Source organism: Ctenopharyngodon idella, chromosome 13, assembly GCF_019924925.1.
Source record: "Ctenopharyngodon idella isolate HZGC_01 chromosome 13, HZGC01, whole genome shotgun sequence".
Taxonomy (NCBI): Eukaryota; Metazoa; Chordata; class Actinopteri; order Cypriniformes; family Xenocyprididae; genus Ctenopharyngodon; species Ctenopharyngodon idella.
This window is the reverse complement of record NC_067232.1, coordinates 28,514,166-28,537,761: the sequence shown is the minus strand read 5'-3', so window position 1 is coordinate 28,537,761 and position 23,596 is coordinate 28,514,166. Positions and strand designations below refer to the sequence as shown.

Genomic DNA, 23,596 nt, shown 5'->3' with positions numbered 1-23,596 from the left:
TAATGATTTGTAAAAAGCACTGAGTAAGTAATGTGTAAGCTGCACTACATATCATCCATACTGTTGCATACGGAGCCCGTTATTTTCCCAGCACTGCTGATAGACTCCCTCACGCAGCTCCCCCATGGAGCCCTCAGTGTCCCAGCGCTCACACGGGGAGGCTCCCTAATCAATGACCCCTAAATGTCACAGACCGAGAGGCCCCCTGCCGCGCTCCACACTCCCCTTCCAAACTGTCTTCTCCATTGGACAGGCCCTTTTCACCGATCCGAAGGAGAAATCTAAAGAGTTGTGGAGGAGAGCGGGATTAGGGGAAGAGGAGGAGGAGGAGGAGGGAACTGTGGCGAATATGCCTTTCCCTCTCCGCTCTACACCAGGCTGCCTGAGCCTCCTGTTTTTTCCCTCTTCCTCATAAAAGAAACGTTCCCATTCACTCCGAACGAGCCAGCTAATAAGGCTGTTAAAGAAAGAGAGAGGTTCCTCTGTGAATGGGGCCTTCGATCACGGCTTTTCTTTCCCTTTTAGCCCAGACTCTCTCTCTCTCTCTCTCACTCATACACAGTGAAGCCATCACACACTCCCATAAAAGGTGACAGTTTGGAAGGCAATGAGAGGGAAGCGGGAAAAGGAGGGGACAGGCCACAGGTTTAGGGGTGTGAAATAAAAGATGGACTATACAGTCTTTCACACGCTTCCCCATCGCCTGTCCGAGCCAGATTTACATTGTTTTTATGGCTGTCTTACAGGCCTGCCACATTTAGCAAATACAATAGGACAGAGAAAGAGACAGAACTGAAAAAGGTTGTTCTTCACTTTCCTCCGAGCAACACTCGCTCAGCTGAAGATGTTAGGATCGGACCAACAGAGTTCTTAGTGTTTGCATGAACAGTTCAGAATAAAATACTAGTTTACTGCGCAGTATATTAATGCAACACGTTGTCAGAAATCAGCATCCTGTCATAAAACTGGAAATAAATTAGATTATTTTGCATTGTTTTCATTGGAATATCTTACACTACTAGAACAGGTTTTCCTGCTTGAATGTTGAATGTTATTTTCCTCATATTCTCCATTGTTCAGCTCCTCTCTTCCCAGTAACGCTCTGTTTAATTCCTGTCTCTATGAAGCCCCTCCTTAGGAAAAGCACAATGTGCTCTGATTGGTCAGCTGGAGCAGTGTGTTGTGATTGGTGTTTGGGAAATGTCCTGCCCCTTACCATAACCGCCAGTTTCAACACACCACTAATGGGGCGTTCACACCAGACACGACTTGCGCAAATAAATCGCGCTATTCACGTGTAGTTTGACGCTTGAACATTTTGAGTTTACTTGTTTCATTCGCGTGTGAAATTCGCTTCACAACAGACGCGAATTTGCGTCATGGGAGGGGCTTCTGCCAGGCGGCTCCAGTCTCGTTGCGAAATGGCCGACATGGATTTTGTTGAGAGAGTAGATGCGCTTTATGTGCTATGGAAGGCTGAAATACGGCGAATAAGCTCAATTTGCCGGCTTTAGCTAGCTTGTAGTCTCAATATGTATATATATATATAGATCAAATTTAGTAAAGCGTGTTTTTTACAACTTACCAGATTGTCCGACCTCCTCACTCACTTCTTCCAAGCAAGATCCTTTTATTCCTGTTTCTATAAAAGTACAAACGGCCGAAACGCTCAATTCGTGCGAATCGCGCCGCAGGATGTCTATCGCGTCTTTGCATTGACTTAACATTTAAATCACTCGCGCTTAATGGGGCGTTCACACCAGACGCGACTTGCGTGAAAAAATCGCGCTATTCGCGCGTAATTGGATGCTTGAACATTTTGAGTTTACTCGCTTCATTCGCGCGTGACATTCAGTTTACAACAGACGCGAATTTGCGTCATGAGAGCGGCTTCTGCCAGGCGGCTCGTCTCGTTTCTGCACACTTCCTCTGAATAAACACATCAACTCGTCAGCGGGAAAGTAGTTGTAAAATACGGCAAATAAGCTCAATTTGCCGGCTTTAGCTAGCTTGTAGTCTCAATATGTGTATATATATATATATATCTCAAATTGATTAAAGAGCGTTTTTTACAACTTACCAGATTGTACGACCTCCTCATTCACTTTCTTCCAAGCAAGATCCTTTTTTTCCTGTTTCTATAAAAGTACAAAGATGTATGATTTTGTCCTCTATTGTTGTTTTGAATTTCTGCCTCCTCTCACTACGTCGTAATCACGTCACTACTAGAGCAAGCTCCTGATTGGTTAACACGGCGTGAATTTTCACCAAAGTTCAGATTTTTCAACTCGCGCGATTCACGCGAATCACGTGTTACACGCGTCAAATGCCCAAAATGCTCAATTCGCACCGCCTCATTCGCGCAAATCGTGCCGCAGGATGTCTATTCGCGACTTAACATGTAAATCACTTGTGCTTAATGCTTCATTCGCATCTGGTGTGAACGCACCATAACTAACTCAACCAGGCCCCGCCCCTTTATTCTGCGTATGAATTATTTAAATGAGGAATATTGTGACTTACATGAGGAGAACGAATTTCTGTGTGAATCATTCTTAAAACCATATCATGTAAATTATCTAATAGAATGTGACTATTTACATAAGAATGTTTTAATGAACAATTTTACACAGATATATTCTTTTCATGATTGATGAATGAGGCATAATACTCGTACATTTACACTGGCAGTGAAGAACTGTAAAAAATAATTTAGTTGGATTAACTTAAAACAGTAAGTTACCTGGTTGCCTTAAAATTTTGAGTTCATTGAAATTAAAAATTTGAGTTAATACAATGAAGGTGGTTGGTTTAATCAACGGAAACTCAAAATATTATGTTATCTGAACCACATTACTTATGTAAGTTGATTTGACAAAAGAAAGAATGTGATAAATCATGAAAATAATTCTTTACAGTGTATATATTTTTAGTAATTAGTTCAAGTATGTGATTTGGAAAGCTCCTCATGACAGAGCAGTAACAAACACGTCTTGAGAAAGATTTGCCATTTCTTTAGGTCAGTGTATCAGAACACAGCGAATGGACTTGAGCATGAGAACAGCCCTAATGGATGCTAAACACTCATTACAGCTCAGTCCTGCTGTTATGCTAATGTTGAGTTATTTCAGCGAGGCCGTCGACACTCCGGTGTTATTCTGCCTCCACGGGGAGTCACGTGACCAGCCTGCTGTATGCTGCCCTTCTGTCTATTGACAGCGAGTTATGATTTATGTCAGACAATTGTTTGGTCAGCTTTTGATTTCAAAACAATCCTACCAAAATGCAGAGTTTGCTTTACTCGGAGAGGAGACGAAAAGAAAAACTATTCACACGGAGAATAAACATTCACTCCCCACGTCACTCTGAGGGCAAGAATTCTTAGAAAAACATTATGTCACGTAGAGTATCATCTCCCCGGCAACGTTCCTGAGAATAAATATTCATTATAATCATTAAGAAAACACTTTAAGCAGTGTTTGGGGCAATTTGACTTAAGGTGTGCCAAATACTTGAACACTTAAATTATAGAGAATGGAGCAATTGTAGGATAATGTCTGTCTGTGTAGGTGTTCTTAACATGTTTTGTGCAATAATCCACTTGTAATGACACATACGAAAGTCAAGCAAGCACAAGTACTATAGCTAGTCCTGGTCCTTTCTTAGTACACTCTTAAAAATAAAGGTTCTTTATTGGCATTGATGGCTCCATGAAGAACCTTTAACATCCATGGAATCGTTCCATTCCACAAAAGGTTCTTTAGGATTTAAAACGTTCTTCACAAGAACTGTTCACTGAAAGTTTTTTTGAGGAACCAAAAATGGTTCTTCTATGGCAGGGGTGTCCAATCCTGCTCCTGGAGGGCCAACGTCCATCAGAGTTCAGCTCCAACCTGCCCCAACACACTTACCTGGAAGATTTATGCTGCGTCCCAGTTCGCCTACTTATACTACGCCCTGAAAGTATGTACTCTTTTTGTGAAGAATCCTGACACACATCCTGTCACTGTCAACTGGCCTGTCAATCATCTTGTCACAGTTAAAATCCTCCACATTTCATTTAATTTCATTTCCTACCGTATTGGAGAGAAAAGAAGTAGCACGTTGATCTGCAGTCACGGATCTTTCATGCGGAGACTCTCCTCGTATTAATCTATAATGATGCGTTTAAAAGTTATTGGCCAAATGGATCTTTTCAAAAGTTCACATTGTTATTGCAGATAAAATATAACATGGATAACATTAAATAAATATTTTTTTATGAGGTTAAACTTTGATTATTAGTCACTCAAACCCCTTTATGGCGCACATCCGCCATGTTTTGTAGTTTTTACTCATGTTTGTAGTTCTGAACTGAATCCTCCTCCAAAGCGCAATGGGTTGTGGGCAATATTAGCCTTTATAGTGTGCACGGATGCATACTTTGAAAATCTACCGGGAATAGTAGACCATCTGGTGACTTTTGGCATACTCTTTTCAACATAGTGTGCTTTGGGACACACTTATTTAAATCTCACATACTATTTAGGATGGATAGTATGGACATTGGGCCCAATTGCTACTAAAAACTAGCCCAATCGAATTTCAGCGGAGGTCTCCCAGTAAAAATTGTGTTCCAGGGGGTAAAATCTACGTTTTTGTCAGGGTTCCCCTGGTAAAACTCGCATTCCAGGGGCTAAATATGATATTATTTGGAGTTGCTTCAGTCCCCGGCAACAGTGTTAAAGTAGCCCAATTCCGCGGGAAAACCACAAACTTGGCAACACTGACATTGGGACACAGTGTTAGTGATCCTGAAGACCTTGATTAGCTGGTTCAGGTGTGCTTGATTAGGATTGGAGCTCAACTTTGCAGGAGCAGGATTGGGAAAAAAAAACCTTTTGGAGCCTTTATTTTTTAGAGTGTATGGAGGACTTCAATAAGTTCAGAAAGGCTTTTCAAACTAGTTAAAGGAAATGTGAGTGATTCTTACCCATGCAGAACTCACTTGCCATGCGGTTGCTTACTGGCCCAAAATGTCTTAATGCCTTCAAGGTCTTGATAGCACCATTAGCTTGGGATCAAACCTATAAGGAAAAATGATGTATTTAAAATGGTTTTGGTTCACCAGCCACACTTACTGTAAGAGGTGGAGAACTGTGTAAATATGATTTTTGGTCTCTCTTTTATATGCATATGAATGACAAACCCAGTTAAGGAACTTGTGGTGTTCCTGACTGTGAGATTGGCACTTTTGGACAGCAAGCATTACCAGTAAATGGCCCTGTGGTGCAGCTTTAGTGATGCCATTAGTGGTTGTGGTGATGGTCTCAAACTGCAGTCCATCAAGTGTTATATGGCGCTTCCTCACGGCTACAGTAGGCAGAACAAAACCTTGTTTTTTGGGAAAGGGGGTTTACCATCGGATAGGAACCAGATTGAACTTGAGCACAAAGATGGGTTACTTTGATCATCCAGACAAAATGACTATACAGGTGCTGGTCATATCATTAGAATATCATCAAAAAGTTCATTTTTTTATTATAAATTATTTTTAAAAATGAAACTTTCATATATTCTAGATTCCCTACATGTAAAGTAAAACATTTCAAAAGTTTTTTTTTTTTAAATTTTGATGATTAGAGCGTACAGCTCATGAAAGTCCAAAATCCAGTATTTCAAAATATTAGAATATTTCCTAAGATCAATCAAAAAATGGATTTGCAAAACAGAAAAGTTCAAGTTCTTTAAAGTATGTTCTTTTGTGCACTCAATACTTGATCGGCAGGACATATTACAGCAAATGACTTGCTCCTAGCACAAATTACAGCATCAGTGAAGTGTGGCATGGAAGTGATCAGCCTGTGGCATTGCTGAGGCACTATTGAGCCTTCAGATCATCTGTATATTGTTGGATCGACTGTTTCTCATCTTTCTCTTGAAAATGTCCCATAGATTCAGGTCAGGCATATTGGCTGGCCAATAAAGCACAGTAATATCATGCTCAGCAAACCACTTGGAAGTGGTTTTTGCACTGTGGGCAGGTGCTAAAGTCCTGCTGGAAAAGGAAATCAGCATCTCCATAAAGCTTGTCAGCAGATGGAAGCATAAAGTGCTCCAAAATCTCCTGGAAGATGGCTGCATTGACTCTGCACTTGATAAAACACAATGGACCAACACCAGCAGACGTCACGGCCCCCCCAAATCATTATTGACTTCAGAAACTTCACACTAGACTTCAAGCAGCTTGGATTCTGTGCCTCTCCAGTCTTCCTTCAGTCTTCCTTTTCCTGAAGATGTCTGAGTGTGGTGACTCTTGATGCGCTGACTCCGGCTTCATTCTACTCATTGTGAAGCTCTCCCAAGTGTTTGAATCGGCTTTACTTGACAGTATTCTCAAGCTTGCGGTCATCCCTGTTGCTTGTGCACCTTTGCCTACCCAATTTCTTCCTTCCAGTCAACTTTGCATTTAATATGCTTTGATACATCACTCTGTAAACAGCCACCCCATTCAGTAATGACCTTCTGTGACTTACTCTCTTTGTGGAGGGTGTCAATGATTGTCTCCTGGACCATTGCCAAGTCAGCAGTCTTCCCCATTAGTGTGGTTTCAAAGAACAAAAGATACCCGGAATTTATACTGTAGGGATGGTCATTTAATGAAACTCAAATATTCTAATATTTTGAGATACTGGATTTTGGACTTTCATTAGCTGTACGCTCTAATCAACAAATTAAAAAAAAAAACCTTTTGAAATGTTTTACTTTACATGTAGGGAATCTAGAATATATGAAAGTTTCATTTTTTAAAATAATTTACAATAAAAAAATGAACTTTTCTTTTTATATGACCAGCACCTGTATACCGAACAGATTATATATATAGTAGATTATGAAATGATTAAAAAATTATACTTGTGACTTTTTATCTCACATTTTTTTCTCAGAATTGCAACTTTATGTCTCACAATTCTGCCTTTATAACATGCAATTGCGACTTTATATCTTGCAATTCTGAGAAAAAAAGCCAGAATTATCTTTTAAATTTTTTTTCATTCTGTGGCGGAATCGAGCTTCCATAGTAGATAACTGAATACCAAACAGTTTATGATTTTAAGGTTCAGGTCAGGTTTTAAAAACATAAAACATTATTTTTACAGATGTTTCTCCCCCAACCAAGCATAAAATAAAATGAAAAATGCAAAAATAAAATAAAATAAATTAACACTCAAAACATGACGTGACTTCAAAAATTCTCAGAACATTTATTTTTTTCTTTCAGACAACATTTAAAGAAAGTAGTAGCGATCTCAGCATGAGTTTTCAAACCAAATCCATTGATCTGAATGGATCTCGTCTCTAGTCGAGACTGATACTGAGTTGAGAAACTAACCCTGTTCATTCCAGGAAAGATCCGTGATTGGTTTGTCCATAAATCTAAGAACTAAACTGGACTCACATGACCTGTGCTTATCAATTTATTTTTGTCTCTCAAGTATCAATTATCAGTTTGTTTTGAGTGTCATCACATCACAGCTCACTGAAGAATATATAAAATTCTTCCTCTTGTACTAACTCAATCACATTTGCTTGTAAGGTCTGGAGAGGAATAAGATTATTTGTTTTTTTGTTTTTTTTTCGAGCTTGAAAATAACATAAGCTTATCAGCATTCAAAACAAGTTTTAGTGTAGCCGTGACATCAAAAACCAATTGAAGCTTATGCAGGGCTTGCTGTTTAGAGGGTGTACTACAACACATGACAGTGTCATCTGCATAAAAGTGAAAATTTGCATCCTGAATATCACAATTAAGACTATTTATGTAGATAAAAGGGGTAAATAAAAGGGGACCCAACACAGACCCTTGGGGAACACCTTTAACAATCTCCAGTAGTCCTGATTGTTTACCTTCAGCCTGTACACACTGAGTTCTAACATTTAAATAGAGTATTAGAGTATTAGTAGACTGTCTGTTTTGCCACTAGGTCAACTTATTCTACTAACCCGAACCCTAACCTAACAGTCTACTAATACTCTAACGAGAGTTCGCTGACATGTAGTAGTATAGTTACTTCTCGTTGGTAGAATGTCCAAAGTGGATAGTTAAAATAAAGTGTAACCAATTCTTCAGCATTTGCATAAGCTTGTTTATAAAAAAAAAGTGCTTAAATTACACCAATAGGGTTCTAATAATATGCTAATTTTACCGAGTCATCAGGCTCAAATGAGAAATCGGACGCTCTCGCTCGTGCTGCTCTCTGTGGCTGCAGAGGTCTAGCGACAGGCATGCAAGTTATTTCAAGCACTCCAGAGAGCAGCAGCCAAGACATCTGAAGAATCTGGACACTTCACCAACACACACACACACACAGTTCTAGGGCTGGAAAGAGACGACTCTGGGCGGAAGGATGAGGAACTGTTAATGCACGGAGGTGACAGGAAAGGGCAGAGGTTAAGAACCGTCATCTCTACAAATCACCAATGACTGACGTTTATGAGCCATTTAAGACAAAGACTTAATTAAGGAGACTCATTATCATGCCTCTAAAGACACCTTTATGTGCACTGTACCACGGTTAAATGATTGTAGGTGTAAGTTACCTGGAAAAGATCTTTAATCTTCTTTAATCTGTGTGATCTTAAACCTTAACATATCATTTTAAGGGTGACGTATTCTACATACACTGTTAATCATAAAGGTTTCTATTAGAACCAAAAAAGTTTTTACAACAAACTTTATTGTAGTCTAGTTCTTAAAGGGATAGTTCACCCCTAAAAATTAAAATGACATTGTTTACTTTCTATTATGTCATTCCAAACCCATATGCTGTTGTTTTTATTTTTGGGAACACAAAGAAGAACATTTATGCAGTTCTTTTCCATCAGACAGTTCATAGTGACCACATCTGTCAAGCTCCAAAAGAGAACAAAACACCTCATAAAAGTAGTCCATACAAATATATTTCAAGTCTTATTAGCTTTATGTAAGAAAAAGACTGGAATTTGGGTCATAACTCTTTTAAAATCGTCCCACCAAAGCTCTGAAATGTTTTTTGCATCTGCATTTGGGCTTGGTAGGACTTTTTATGTTTTATGCTCACCAAGGATGAATTTATCGGAACAAAAGATACAGTAAAAACACTAATTTTAAAAAATATTATTACAGTTTAAAAGAACTGAATTGTCAGCATCATTACTCCAGTCTTCAGTGTCACATGATCCAGTGTCACATGAGTTTTTCTTTTTCTTCACAGTTTCTTTGATGAATGGAAAGTTCAAAAGAACAGCATTTATTTAAAGGGATATCTTTAAAGACCTTATCTTAGATCTCTGAAGATTTAGATTGAGAATGAATCTGTAAGTTCAGCAGAGGTTTCTTCAGGTCTATCACTGCATCATCTCTTCATACAAACCAACATGTTTCCACAGTCAACTTATATGGTTCATATTAAGGCCTGGGGCGTTTACACACACACACACACACACACACACACACACACACACATCTTTTCACATTTGTTTCATATTGCACTCAGGATATGAGTCATCTACCTCTGATCTTTTAATTATAACATGACAAAAATACATTGCAAAGAAAAAAAGAAAATCCCTCCGGACATTTAGGAAGTGCTGAAATGCTTACAATTAAACTCAAAGACTGATAAAGTTGTGCTATCGAGGTGTTGAAGTGTGTTTTAACAATCTAGTCGTGCTGTGATCTTCACATGAGGGAGAAGTAGAAATCAAGACGAGTTAACTATTTCTACAACAACACTGAAGAAAGTACAGCTGCTTTCATTCATCTCAGATTGATGGATTGCTTCTTGACAAACAAACAAAGCTGAGCTTCAAAATGAAGCTATTAACATGAATGACTAATCAGTTTCTGATTAATCTGGCCATCCTTCATAACAGGTAGAAACACAAATGTACTAAGATTCAAACAAGCATTTCTCTATGGAAGCTTGTTTCCTTCACTAAATGAAAAAAAAAAAAAAAAGGTAATTGCGACTTTTTCTTTCGCAATTCTGACTTTATAACTCGCAATTCTGACTTTATATCTCACAATTCTGACTTTATAACTTGCAATTTTGACTTTATATAAACGCAATTCTGACTTTATATCTCACAATTCTGACTGTATATCTCACAATTTTGACTTTATATAAACGCAATTCTGACTTTATATCTCGCAATTCCGACTTTATAACTCGCAATTCTGACTTTATATCAAGAAATTCTGACTTTATAACTCGCAATTCTGACTTTATATCAAGAAATTCTGACTTTATAACTCGCAATTCTGACTTTATATCACGCAATTCTGACTTTATATCACGCAATTCTGACTTTATAACTCGCAATTCTGACTTTATATCTCGCAATTCTGACTTTATATCTCACAATTCCGACTTTATATCACGCAATTCTGACTTTATAACTCGCAATTCTGACTTTATATCTCGCAATTCTGACTTTTATATCACGCAATTCTGACTTTATATCTCACAATTCCGACTTTATAACTCGCAATTCTGACTTTATAACTCGCAATTCTGACTTTATATCAAGAAATTCGGACTTTATAACTCGCAATTCTGACTTTATATCACGCAATTCTGACTTTATATCTCACAATTCCGACTTTATAACTCGCAATTCTGACTTTATATCTCACAATTCTGACTTTATATCACACAATTCTGACTTTATAACTCGCAATTCTGACTTTATATCTTACAATTTTGACTTTATATAAACGCAATTCCAACTTTATATCTCGCAATTCTGACTTTATATCTCACAATTCTGACTTTATATCACACAATTCTGACTTTATAACTCACAATTCTGACTTTATATCACGCAATTCTGACTTTATAACTCGCAATTCTGACTTTATATCTCGCAATTCTGACTTTATAACTCGCAATTCTGACTTTATATCTCGCAATTCTGACTTTATATCTCACAATTCCGACTTTATATCACGCAATTCTGACTTTATAACTCGCAATTCTGACTTTATATCTCGCAATTCTGACTTTATATCTCACAATTCCGACTTTATATCACGCAATTCTGACTTTATATCTCGCAATTCTGACTTTATATCTCGCAATTCTGACTTTATATCTCGCAATTCTGACTTTATATCTCACAATTCCGACTTTATAACTCGCAATTCTGACTTTATATAAACGCAATTCCAATTTTATATCTCACAATTCTGACTTTATAACTCACAATTCTGACTTTATATAAACGCAATTCCAATTTTATATCTCGCAATTCTGACTTTATAACTCGCAATTCTGACTTTATATCTCACAATTCCGACTTTATATAAACGCAATTCCGACTTTATATCTTGCAATTCTGACTTTATATAAACGCAATTCCAACTTTATATCTCACAATTTTGTCTTTATATAAACGCAATTCCAACTTTATATCTCGCAATTCTGACTTTATATCACACAATTCTGACTTTATATCTCGCAATTCTGACTTTATATCTCACAATTCTGACTTTATATCACACAATTCCGACTTTATATAAACGCAATTCCGACTTTATATCTTGCAATTCTGACTTTATATCTCGCAATTCTGACTTTATAACTCGCAATTCTGACTTTATATAAACGCAATTCTGACTTTATATAAACGCAATTCCAACTTTATATCTCACAATTCTGACTTTATATCACACAATTCTGACTTTATATCACACAATTCTGACTTTATATCTCACAATTTTGACTTTATATAAATGCAATTCCAACTTTATATCTCGCAATTCTGACTTTATATCACACAATTCTGACTTTATAACTCGCAATTTTGACTTTATATCTCGCAATTCTGACTTTATATCACACAATTCTGACTTTATAACTCGCAATTTTGACTTTATATCACACAATTCTGACTTTATATCTCGCAATTCTGACTTTATAACTCGCAGTTCTGACTTTATATCACACAATTCCGACTTTATATCTTGCAATTCTGACTTTATATCTCGCAATTCTGACTTTATATCTCACAATTCTGACTTTATATCTCGCAATTCTGACTTTATATCTCGCAATTCTGACTTTATATCACACAATTCCGACTTTATATAAACGCAATTCCAACTTTATATCTCGCAATTCTGACTTTATATCACACAATTCTGACTTTATATCTCGCAATTCTGACTTTATATCTCACAATTCTGACTTTATATCACACAATTCCGACTTTATATAAACGCAATTCCGACTTTATATCTTGCAATTCTGACTTTATATCTCACAATTCTGACTTTATAACTCACAATTCTGACTTTATAAATTGACTTTATATCACACAATTCTGACTTTATATCTCGCAATTCTGACTTTATAACTCGCAATTCTGACTTTATATAAACGCAATTCTGACTTTATATAAACGCAATTCCAACTTTATATCTCACAATTCTGACTTTATATCACACAATTCTGACTTTATATCACACAATTCTGACTTTATATCTCACAATTTTGACTTTATATAAATGCAATTCCAACTTTATATCTCGCAATTCTGACTTTATATCACACAATTCTGACTTTATAACTCGCAATTTTGACTTTATATCTCGCAATTCTGACTTTATATCACACAATTCTGACTTTATAACTCGCAATTTTGACTTTATATCTCGCAATTCTGACTTTATATCTCGCAATTCTGACTTTATATCACACAATTCTGACTTTATAACTCGCAATTCTGACTTTATATCACACAATTCTGACTTTATATCTCGCAATTCTGACTTTATATCATGCAATTCTGACTTTATATCACACAATTCTGACTTTATAACTCGCAGTTCTGACTTTATATCACACAATTCCGACTTTATATAAACGCAATTCCGACTTTATATCTTGCAATTCTGACTTTATATCTCGCAATTCTGACTTTATATCTCACAATTCTGACTTTATATCTCGCAATTCTGACTTTATATCTCGCAATTCTGACTTTATATCACACAATTCCGACTTTATATAAACGCAATTCCGACTTTATATCTTGCAATTCTGACTTTATATCTCGCAATACTGACTTTATATAAACGCAATTCTGACTTTATATCTCGCAATTCTGACTTTATATCTCACAATTCTGACTTTATATAACGCAATTCTTTGTGAGATAAAAAGTCAATTACCTTTTTTATTTTTTATTTCATGGTGGAACAAGCTTCCACATCTCTCCCTGCTAATGCCTGTAATGTGTATGTGAGGACTGCAGGTTATGCATTTGTGCTGACCGAGCAAATCCCTGAACTCATTCTGTCTGGACAAGCAGGAAACGTGGTTAAACTTTAGCACTAAAACTGTCACAAACAGGCCTGACACAAACCCCAAACACTCCCTGTGTGTCATTAGCAGAATAATTAGTCAGCGGAGGCGGTGGTTGCAAACTGTTTTTATTGCATTCATCTATTTACATCGTGATGATCCAACACAAACACAACATTTACTGTTCCTCAGTGACAAAAAAAACTGATAAATGAATCCTGACAGACAGATAAATATATCAAAAAGCTAAGTTAGTGTAGGCTAAATATGAAAACTTTGCTTTAATGGGGACCTATTATGCCCTTTTCACAAGATGTAATATAAGTCTCTGGTGTCTCCAGAATGTGTCTGTGAAGTTTCAGCTCAAAATACCCCACAGATCATTTATTATAGCTTGTTAAATTTGCCCCTATTTGGGTGTGAGCAAAAACACGCCGTTTTTGTGTGTGTCCCTTTAAATGCAAATGAGCTGCTGCTCCCGCCCCCTTTCCAGAAGAGGGCGGAGCTTTAACAGCTCAACAACAACAAAGCTGGAGAATCTCACGCAGCCAAAATGTGGATTGTCAGTAACGGCGTTCAGCCTTACATTGTTCAAAAAGTGATTTCTATAAAATAAATTATCTCCCTTTGCATTGAACTTTGAGTGTCGTAACTTTGCAGATGTTGTTTATGATCTAACAGCAACATTACACACTAACTAAAGTTAAAAAGTCAAATCATAATCAACCACCCCTTTAGAAAAGTAAAATATAAGACAAAATATAAAGTTTGGGATTTTTAATGTTTTTGAAAAAAGTCTGTTCTGCTCAAGCCTGCATTTATTTGTTAAAAAATACTGTAAAAATTGTGAAATATTATTACAATTTAAAGTCAGCTGTTTTCTATGGTAATATATAGTGAAGTGTAATTTATTCCTGTGATCAAAGCTGAATTTTCAGCATCATTACTCCAGTCTTCAGAGTCACATGATCCTTCAGAAATCATTCTGATATGATGATTTGATGATCAAGAAACATTTATGATTATTATCAATGTTAAAAACAGTTGTGCTGATTCATATTTTTGTGGAAACTGTGATTTTTTCAGGATTCTTTGATAAATTAAGGGTTCAAAAGAGCAGTATTTTTTTTAAATAGAATTTTTTTTGTAACACCATAAATGTCTTTACTGTAATTTTTGATCAATTGAATGCGTCCTTGCTGAATAAAAGTATTAATTTCTTTAAAAATCGTACTGACCCCAAACTTTTGTTTTTATAAGTGATGTTTTTAATCATAACAGCTATGAACAAACATATAACACTCCAAGTGGCACCTTAGCAACCCCTGGCAACCAACCAGCACACCCTAGCATTATGTCAGCAAGTTTAGCACAGGAACACACAACTCAGAAAATCTGAACAGTTATGTTAGCACATTATTCCCATGCATTATTCCGCTTGTCTGTTCTGATGTTCACACTCATCTCTCTTCTGTGTAAATGCGGCTCCACTTCAGCTGTCTTTCATCAGGAGGTGCATAAAGGCTTTGAGAAGTCTCGGCGAGACACTAGAGAATGTGAAGTAGTCAAAAGAGGAGAAGTAGGAGGGGAAGGATCATGATGAACCTCTTCAGCGGTGTTTTGACAAAGACGTGGATTGTATTGTGACAGCAGCACCTGGCTGCACCTCAGAGGAGACAGAAGACTGAAGATACTGCTGATGTTGCTTCATTAAAACATTAAAATCACAGAGACCGCAGATTCGCTCTGCTTTATACACGGACACGGTCTTTCAAAGGCTCACTCGCAGTTGGCAAACCAAGAGTTCACCCGAACATGCTGTGCTGCTGTTGTTGCTTGATGGATGTCATTTCTACATTCACTCAAAGAGAAAGTTCAACCAAAAATGAACATTCTGCCCTCATGACTTTCCTTCTTCTGAGGAACACAGAAGCAGTTGTTTAGTGGAATGTCCAAGCTGCTGTTTTTCATTTTACAGAAGCAGTAGTCTCAAAGACAGACATTCTCAAACTTTTTTCTTAAACCCCTTTGACCTAAAATATTTACTTGAAGTACGTCCCGAGATCTTGGGTTAAGGGTTTGTTCACCCAAAAATTCTGTCATTAATTTGTTGTTCCACACCCGTAAGACCTTCGTTCATCTTCAGAACACAAATTAAGATATTGTTGTTGAAATCTGAGAGCTTTCAGTCTCTCTATTGAGTCTACACAACTACCACTTTCAAGCCCCACAGACATCATTAAAGTCATCCATGTGACTCTGGTTATGAAGCAACGGGAATGCTTTGTTGTGCAAAAAAACCCAGAATTTACCACATTATTAACAAAATATTTATCTCTAACTAGTGTTCATGAGAGCACCACGACACATGTTGTATTGTGTTGACGTGAGAGCAGATGTTGTGTAAACGCTAGGGGTGCAACGCTTCAGATTACTCACGGTTTGGTTTTAATCACGGTTTCGGTACGGTTCGGCATGTGCTATGTTCAGGGAAAAAAGGACTACTGTCAAATAAAAAAAAAGAAAATAAGAACAAATAATCAAACTACAAGCAACAGCACAAATGAATACAGTAGAGCAAAGATACAAATAAAATAAACAGTGCTTTTCAGGTGTCTAACAGTAGTTTTCAGGTACAAAAAATTAAATAAAGTAGCTAATCAAATGTAAAACAACATTGCATATAATCTTCACTGTGTAAATTAAATAAAGATTAATCATTATTGAAGTTACAAAAGCATTCAGTCAAGAGCAATTTCTTTTGTTGTTTGATTAACATTAAAAACAGCAGGAATATTAGGCTGCTGTCACTTTAAGACATAATGCACAGATCAGTACACTGATACTGAACACATGCGTTCTTTCTCCAGTGTTTAAGTTCACTTACGATATAACGTACTATGTTTGCTAGGACGCTCGCCAAGATGGGCATGCTGACATAATTTTTGTGTGAATTTGTCCGTTCAAGCACAAGACTTGAAACAGAACTCAATATTTGCGTGCGCTTTGAATGAGTGCACAAATCAGTGCGGGTGAGAGTTCTCTTTCACGTCTTGCGCTCGAACATTAAAATTGTCAAGGCTTAAACGAACTATATTATAGATGTGTATGCGTTGTCAGATATGATATGAACCGCGGTGCAAGAGCGTGCCGAACCGAGTGTGGAGAACAGTACGGTTCGATTTTTTACTGAGAACTGTTACACCCCTAGTAAATGAGTGCTGGAGATTTCCCCTGTGGTCAAAATCAAGTTCTTAATGTTCTTCATATGTCTATGTGGTGTTTTTAACATGCTTTAAGACAAACCATGAGCAAATTCATAAGTCAACAGTATTTTCTCTTTAAAACTGCAGTTAACCAAACCCGTGGTTTGAAATCGCTGGTGTTTCTGACGTCACAAACTACCTTGTAACCAATCACATCAACAGGTGGGCGGGCTTTAGCATATCATTAACTGACCGTGCAAGGGAGTCTCAAAAGAAGGTTATCCCAGTATATTTTTCTGTTGATATGAAAAATCATGTAGATTTAGCAAAATAGTGGGTGTATGATGTATCTAACGATGTCATGATGAATTATATGCCTTTCTCCACTGACGTTAATCAAAGCGTTTCTAATGATACTGATTGTTAGAAGGCATGTGACTCTGAGATGATGAACAGGAACATGGTTTGTGTAACATTAGCTGTTTAATAACTTAGTCAAGCACAAGGCTAATCATATTAATGACCGTTATGTGTCCGACGTTGTAAAAAGCGATACCATTGTGCAGCGTTTACCTCCGAGTGGATTTTGTCTGAACTTGTGCGAGTGAGTGGAGGCGGGGCTAATTATCATATTCATAGATCCATGTATATTAAATGAGGGAAGGGTGTAGAGTTACATTTTAAGGCATTAAGAATTTTTTTTCACAGGAAAAAAAACTTTTAAATATGTAATTTTGGTGATCAAAGATGAGTTTTAAGGGATAAAATTATTGACTACAGGGGAACTTTAATAAAGTGCACTAAAAATGCTGGGTTGTTTCAACCCAAATTTGGGTCAAATATGGACAAACCCAGCCGTTGGGTTAATTTAACAACCCAGCATTGTTTAGTGTTGTGCACTTGCATCGCTTCATAAAATTGAGTTGGAGTCACTGGAGTCATGTGGATTACTTTAATGATGTCTTTACTGTCAATAAATTTACAATTTACTGTCAAAGACTGACAATTGAGAGACAAAAAGCTCTCAGATTTCATCAAAAATATCTTAATTTGTGTTCTGAAGATGAACGAAGGTCTTGCGGGTGTGGAACGACATGAGGATGAGTAATAAATGACAGGGTGAACTAACCCTTTAATGTTTCAGTAATTTAACAACACGTTTACATGTTCACAGGTCTCTGATGTCAGTCACATGACATGCAGGTAAACAAATGACATATAGTGATAACTTTTAAAGTGATTTATTTAAATTTTTAATATTATTATTAGCTTTTCATCAACTGACAGAAGCCCAGTTTGGGAAAAATTTCCCAGAAAGAACAAAAGTAACACCAAAAAATGTACATTAGTGCACATAAGTCTATTTTCCAAGTCTTTCTGACTGCTATCTATTTCTGTGTATGAGAAATAAAACATTTAAATGATGACAATTATCTTCTATCCTTAGTATTCTCATTAAAAAAAGTTCTCTCATTTGTTTGAAAGAAGAAAAGTTTGTTTGCTTGTTTTCTTTTGTATAAATATATACAGTACCAGTCAAATGTTTGGACACAATCAACTAAATATTTAAATTTATTTATAAATTTAGCTGGAATATAGACATAAAAAAGATGCTCAGTTATAAAAGAGTTTTCATTCACGTCACATTTTTTGGTGACTACAAATTTCCATACTTCAATGTGATATTCCATAGTTTTGATTTAAAATGTGGGAAAACATCATAATAAAAACATGTGTCCAAACGTTCATGTACTCTGAAAGCATCATATAACCATCTTGTTTACACAAGGCGGTTTTTCTTTCAGAAACGCTTAACAGGATGAACTTTTTTACAGACGTTCCTCAAATTTTCCACTTCCATTTGTGCCCAAGTTTGAGTCAAACAAAACACCCCCATGTCAACTAATCCAGCGGCGCTCAGACAAACTTCAGAAGCAGAGCACCACGATCACTTAATCTGGATTAAGACGAGATTTTTCGCTCTCTCTTCGGAGGAGTGGAAAGAGGAGAGAGACAGGTGAGGTGGAAAAATAGGGGGTTTGAAAGATTTATTGGCAGTGTTTGCTCATTTCACGCTCTGCAGGCTCAGAGGAGGAGGTGTGGAGAGACGCTCACACACATCAGACCCGGCCCAGATCATACAACCTCACATACTGTACACAGCTGAGGAATTTCAGTGATATTTCTCTTAATAAAGAGCGTCTGTGAGCGGGTTGAGTTTGAGCTGGACGTCAGGTCACGGCATGTAACTCTGCAGGTGAACGAATGACAGATTTATGCTGTCGTCTTCCCCTTTGCTCCACTTTCTGCCCGCCTAATGACTCGATTACACAACACAACAGAGTCGAAGCTCCCGCCGGCTTCACTTATGGCGAGTAGAAGCGTGTTCGAACTTCTGCACTGATGTTGTTGGCACACAATGTTCCCGCGACGTTGCCCTCAGGAGTTCACTGAATTTATGCCAAACTGCAACTTGTTTGAAAACACTGCAGGCAACGTTAGATTTAATGACTTTATCAGCAAGAAGAGAGAACGAATGGAGGATTTGCATGTTAAATACTAAAAGTTCCTCAGGGAAGAACTGCTATGAATAGACATGAAAGAGCAGACGAGGAGGAAAGTGGCAAACACTGTACAAAATAAAGCCATCGATCTAAACAGCATCAGCGTACAAACTCAGACTCATTACAGATCATTTACTGAAGACTGATGAGAATGGAGGCCAGTTAAACACGATTACGGCCCGTTCACACCAAGAACCATAACTATCAGTGTCCACACCAGCACATAATATTGTCATCTGCAAATTTAAAGGGATAGTTCACCCAAAAATGAAAATTATCCCATGATTTACTCACCCTCAAGCCATCCTAGGTGTGTATGACTATCTTCTTTCAGACGAACACAATCAGAGATATATTTAAAAATATCCTGGCTCTTCCAAGCTTTATAATGGGAGTGAATGGGGGGCGAGATTTTGAAGCCCAAAAAATTTCATCCATCCATCATAAATATAATCCATACGACTCCAGGGGGTTAATAAAGACCTTCTAAACAGAAGCGATGGGTTTTTGGAAGAAAAATGTCTATATTTAAAACGTTATAAACTAAAATAACTAGCTTAGACTCCTTTTGTGGTTTAAATAAATAGGGCTGGGCAACAAACTTAAGCTCATCTTCTCTTATATCGAAATCCTCCGACATTTCTCTTTAAAAATTCATGTTTTAGACTTCTAATTTGGTGTTTTGCTCTATCCTCTGCGCTTTTCTGTGTTCATCGTTGTCATGTGTCGGGTCAGAGGTCACTCTTTGCTGCAAATTGATGCATATGACCGTCTGCTGGAATCTAGTTATTATAGTGAATAAAGTTTTAAATATGGATATTTTTCTTACAAAAACCCATCGCTTCTCTTCAGAAGGCCTTTATTAACCCCCTGGAGTCATATGCATTTTTTTTGGGCTTCAAAATCTCGGCCCCCATTCACTCCCATTATAAAGCTTGGAAGAGCCAGAATATTATTAAATATATCTCAGATTGTGTTCGTCTGAAAGAAGATAGTCATATACACCTAGGATGGCTTGAGGGTGAGTAAATCATGGGATAATTTTCATTTTTGGGTGAACTATCCCTTTAAATGCACAAGCTTTCTGGATTTTGATTGGCTGCTGATTCATCAGCAGGAAAAATAAAATTATTCTGAAAGTGATTCCAACAATATTGTTCCTCTGTGCCGTTACTGTTATAGTTGTGGACTCATCTTTGGCATGGATGGGCCTTTACACTGTAAAATACTGATTCCAGACCTGTTTAAATATAAATATCTACATTACCATTCAAAATTTTGGGGTGAGTAAGATTAATACATTCAGCATAAATGAATCCTTTATTCATCAAGGACACACTGAATTGATCAAAAGTGACAGTAAAGACATTTATAATGTTACAAAAGATTTCTATTTCAAATAAATGCTGTTCTTTTCTCATCAAATAATCCTGAAAAAAACAATGTATAACAGTTCCCACACAGAAATATGAACTGTTTTCAACATTAATAATAATCATAAATGTTTCTTGAGCATCAAATCATCATATTAGAATGATTTCTGAAGGATCATGTGACACTGAAGACTGGAGTAAATTACATTTTAAAATATTTATTTTTTTAATTGTAATAATTTTTCACAATATTCCTGTTTTTCTCATCATTTTGATCAGCCTTGGTGAGCAGAAGAGGATTCTTTCAAAAACAATTAAAAATTATTTAATCATTCCAAACTTTTGACTGCCAGTGTATCAAAAATTCATTGTAAATGATTCTTAATTTACAAAAATGTCAATTCAGGCAAGCTTAATTTTCTTGGAAACATCAGCATCAATATATGATGGACAATTTAAGATATTAATGTGCTTGATTTCCTGCAGAGTCCAGATGACACACACACACACACACACACCCATCACAGAAAACATTCTGCATTTTTACATTTTTAATAAATCATTGTTTAGTATGTTTTTAAAGCTATTTTAAATATGAGGACTCATGAAATGTCCTCATATTTCATGTTTATGTCATAATACCAGTGTAATACCCATGTCATTATACAAATTTGTGTCCTCATAAATCACAAAAACGCACACACACACACACACACACCCTCCTCATTCATCCCACCCAGCAAGAGCCGTCACTCCTCCAGTGTGTCAGAGTAATTTACTGTGACAACACACAACTGGCCACACCAGTGGACATCATGAGCACACATTCAGAGACGGCGAGAGTGTGAAAACACAGAGAGAGAGAGAGATTGTAGAATGTTTGATTTTTAATAATTTTTTGGCATCAGAAGGTACTTTGATAAACACCATCATTTATTAAAAACACATTTTCAGTCATCCAGAGTTTCCTCCAGAATACTGGTAAAGTATAAAATTACTAGGACAATAATTTCATTCCATCACTGTCACAAATACTGTAAAAGATCAGTGTAAATGGCCTGTGTTTATAAATGTAAATTCTTTTTCATCTTTATTATTTCATACAGTCCTGCTTGGTCGAGAGAATCTCATAAATTCTCTGGCACAGTTGGAGAGAGAGACGTGAGCAGCAGTTAATACCACATTTGACTGTATGTTTGTGCCAATAAACAACCAACAACACAAGCTATACTAGATCTCATGAAGAGAAGATTGCTGATGCTAATCATTCAGCACTAGATGATGCCATCATGTTATCACTGCAGAGGTCTTTGTTAGAGAGATTGTGGAGGTGTGGGATCTAGAGAGTGATGTGGACGTGTGAGTGTAAACAGATATATGTCAAAGACAGTGTGAAGCCTTTGTTTCCCCAAATGGAGACACCATCTGATTTTCCAGAAGCGAGTGATCAGTTGTTTATTTTGCATTAGTCCTCAGATTAAAGTGTGGAGGTTTTCTCACCTTGTGAGCCGGAGGAGGGTTGAATCTTCACACGTGGACGCTTGGGAAACGTGTCCTGTTGTTCTCTCCATCACCCCCACTGCCTTACATTAAAAAAACAAAAACATTCCAGCTGGGCGAATGTACTGAAACCTTATTTCCTTTTGCTTTCATATTTAAATTTTCAATTAAAAATATTTTGGAGTGTATTTAACCCTTGTGCTGTGTTGAAAACCCTATAACCCTTGGGATGTTCCTGGTCAAAAATGACCGGCCTGCAAAAAATTGCTTATAAATCTCTCATTATGCTAAATCATCATCAATTATTGGATTCAATCTTTTTGTCAACTTGTTTTCTTTCAATTAGGACAGATTTTGTGTTTATTTTTTGGAACTGATCGATTTATCTGAGCTCATGTACCTCAGTTTTTGAGTGAAAAAAGCAATTTTACATAAAATATGAAAACATTTTGGACTGTTTATCACACTAGTGTGCTTTAATGTTTAACCAGGAAATTTGTTTTGAAATAGTTTTATTTATTATAAAATGGCACAAAGTCACACAATGTTCGCAGTCAAAAATGACCGGCCTACAGAAATAACTTATAAAATCACTCGTTATGCTATTTTATCACCAAATACTGGATTCGATCTTTTTGTCAACTTGTTTTCTTTCAGTTAGGACAGGTTTTGTATTTATTTTTTGAAAGTGATTGATCGTAGGCCTCATTGATCTGAGGATAAAGTTCATCTCTGTGAGAAAGAAAGCCTGTAATACTCAAAATAGTTCATGAAAGTGTGTGTGTGTGTGTGTGTGTGTGTGTGTGTGTATGCACAAGTACTTTATGTACATATGTGAACATGAACATGATGAACACGCTCCTGAACACTAACTGTTTCTCTGATTTTCGACTCCCTCATTCATTTTCAATGGCCGGTCATTTTTGACCAATATAAGCTCAGATCAATGAGGCCTACGATCAATCAGCTTCAAAAAATAAGTAGAAAACCTGTCCTAATTTAAAGAAAACAAGCTGGCAAAAAGATTTAATCCAATATTTGGTGATAAAATAGTGTAACGAGTGATTTATAAGTTATTTTTCAGCAGATCGGTCATTTTTGACCAGGAACATCACAAGTGTGACTTTGTGCCATTTTGCAATAAATAAAAACAAAATAAAACCATTTCAAAACAAATTTTCTAGTTAAACTTTAAAACACATTTGTGTGATAAAAAGTGCAAAAAAAAAAATCATATTTTTTGTAAAATTGACAAAATTATCCACAAAAAACACTTTTTTCACTCAAAAACTGAGGTACTTGAGATCAGATAAAATCGATCAGTTCCAAAAAATAAACACAAAATCTGTCCTAATGGAAAGAAAACAATCTGACAAAAATATTGAATCCAATATTTGGTGATAATGTAGCTTAACAAGAGATTTATAAGCAATTTTTTTAGGCCGGTCATTTTACAATGTGGAAAAAAAACCTAAAAATTACAAAAAGTATCAAAAAATTGTTGGGAAGTTATTAGACTCTGTAAATTTGAGTCCAATGCGATAATATTAACTAGCATTTTCTGGTACAGGAAAATCCACTCTGGGTCAAAATGACCTGAACACAACATGAGGGGTAAATAGTAT

General features: G+C 36.5%; 1 long non-coding RNA gene across 1 annotated transcript in view; it reads right to left on the bottom strand.

The window, feature by feature from the left end:
- Positions 1 to 4,977: 4,977 nt before the first annotated feature.
- LOC127524831 (uncharacterized) overlaps positions 4,978 to 23,596 on the bottom strand; it is a 38,306-nt gene continuing 19,687 nt past the window's right edge. Inside the window, exons 6-7 of the long non-coding RNA XR_007933180.1 lie at positions 21,972 to 22,054; positions 4,978 to 5,066 (exon numbers count right to left, since the gene is read on the bottom strand). This is a non-coding gene — a long non-coding RNA (uncharacterized LOC127524831). The remainder of the gene's footprint in view (positions 5,067 to 21,971; positions 22,055 to 23,596) is intronic.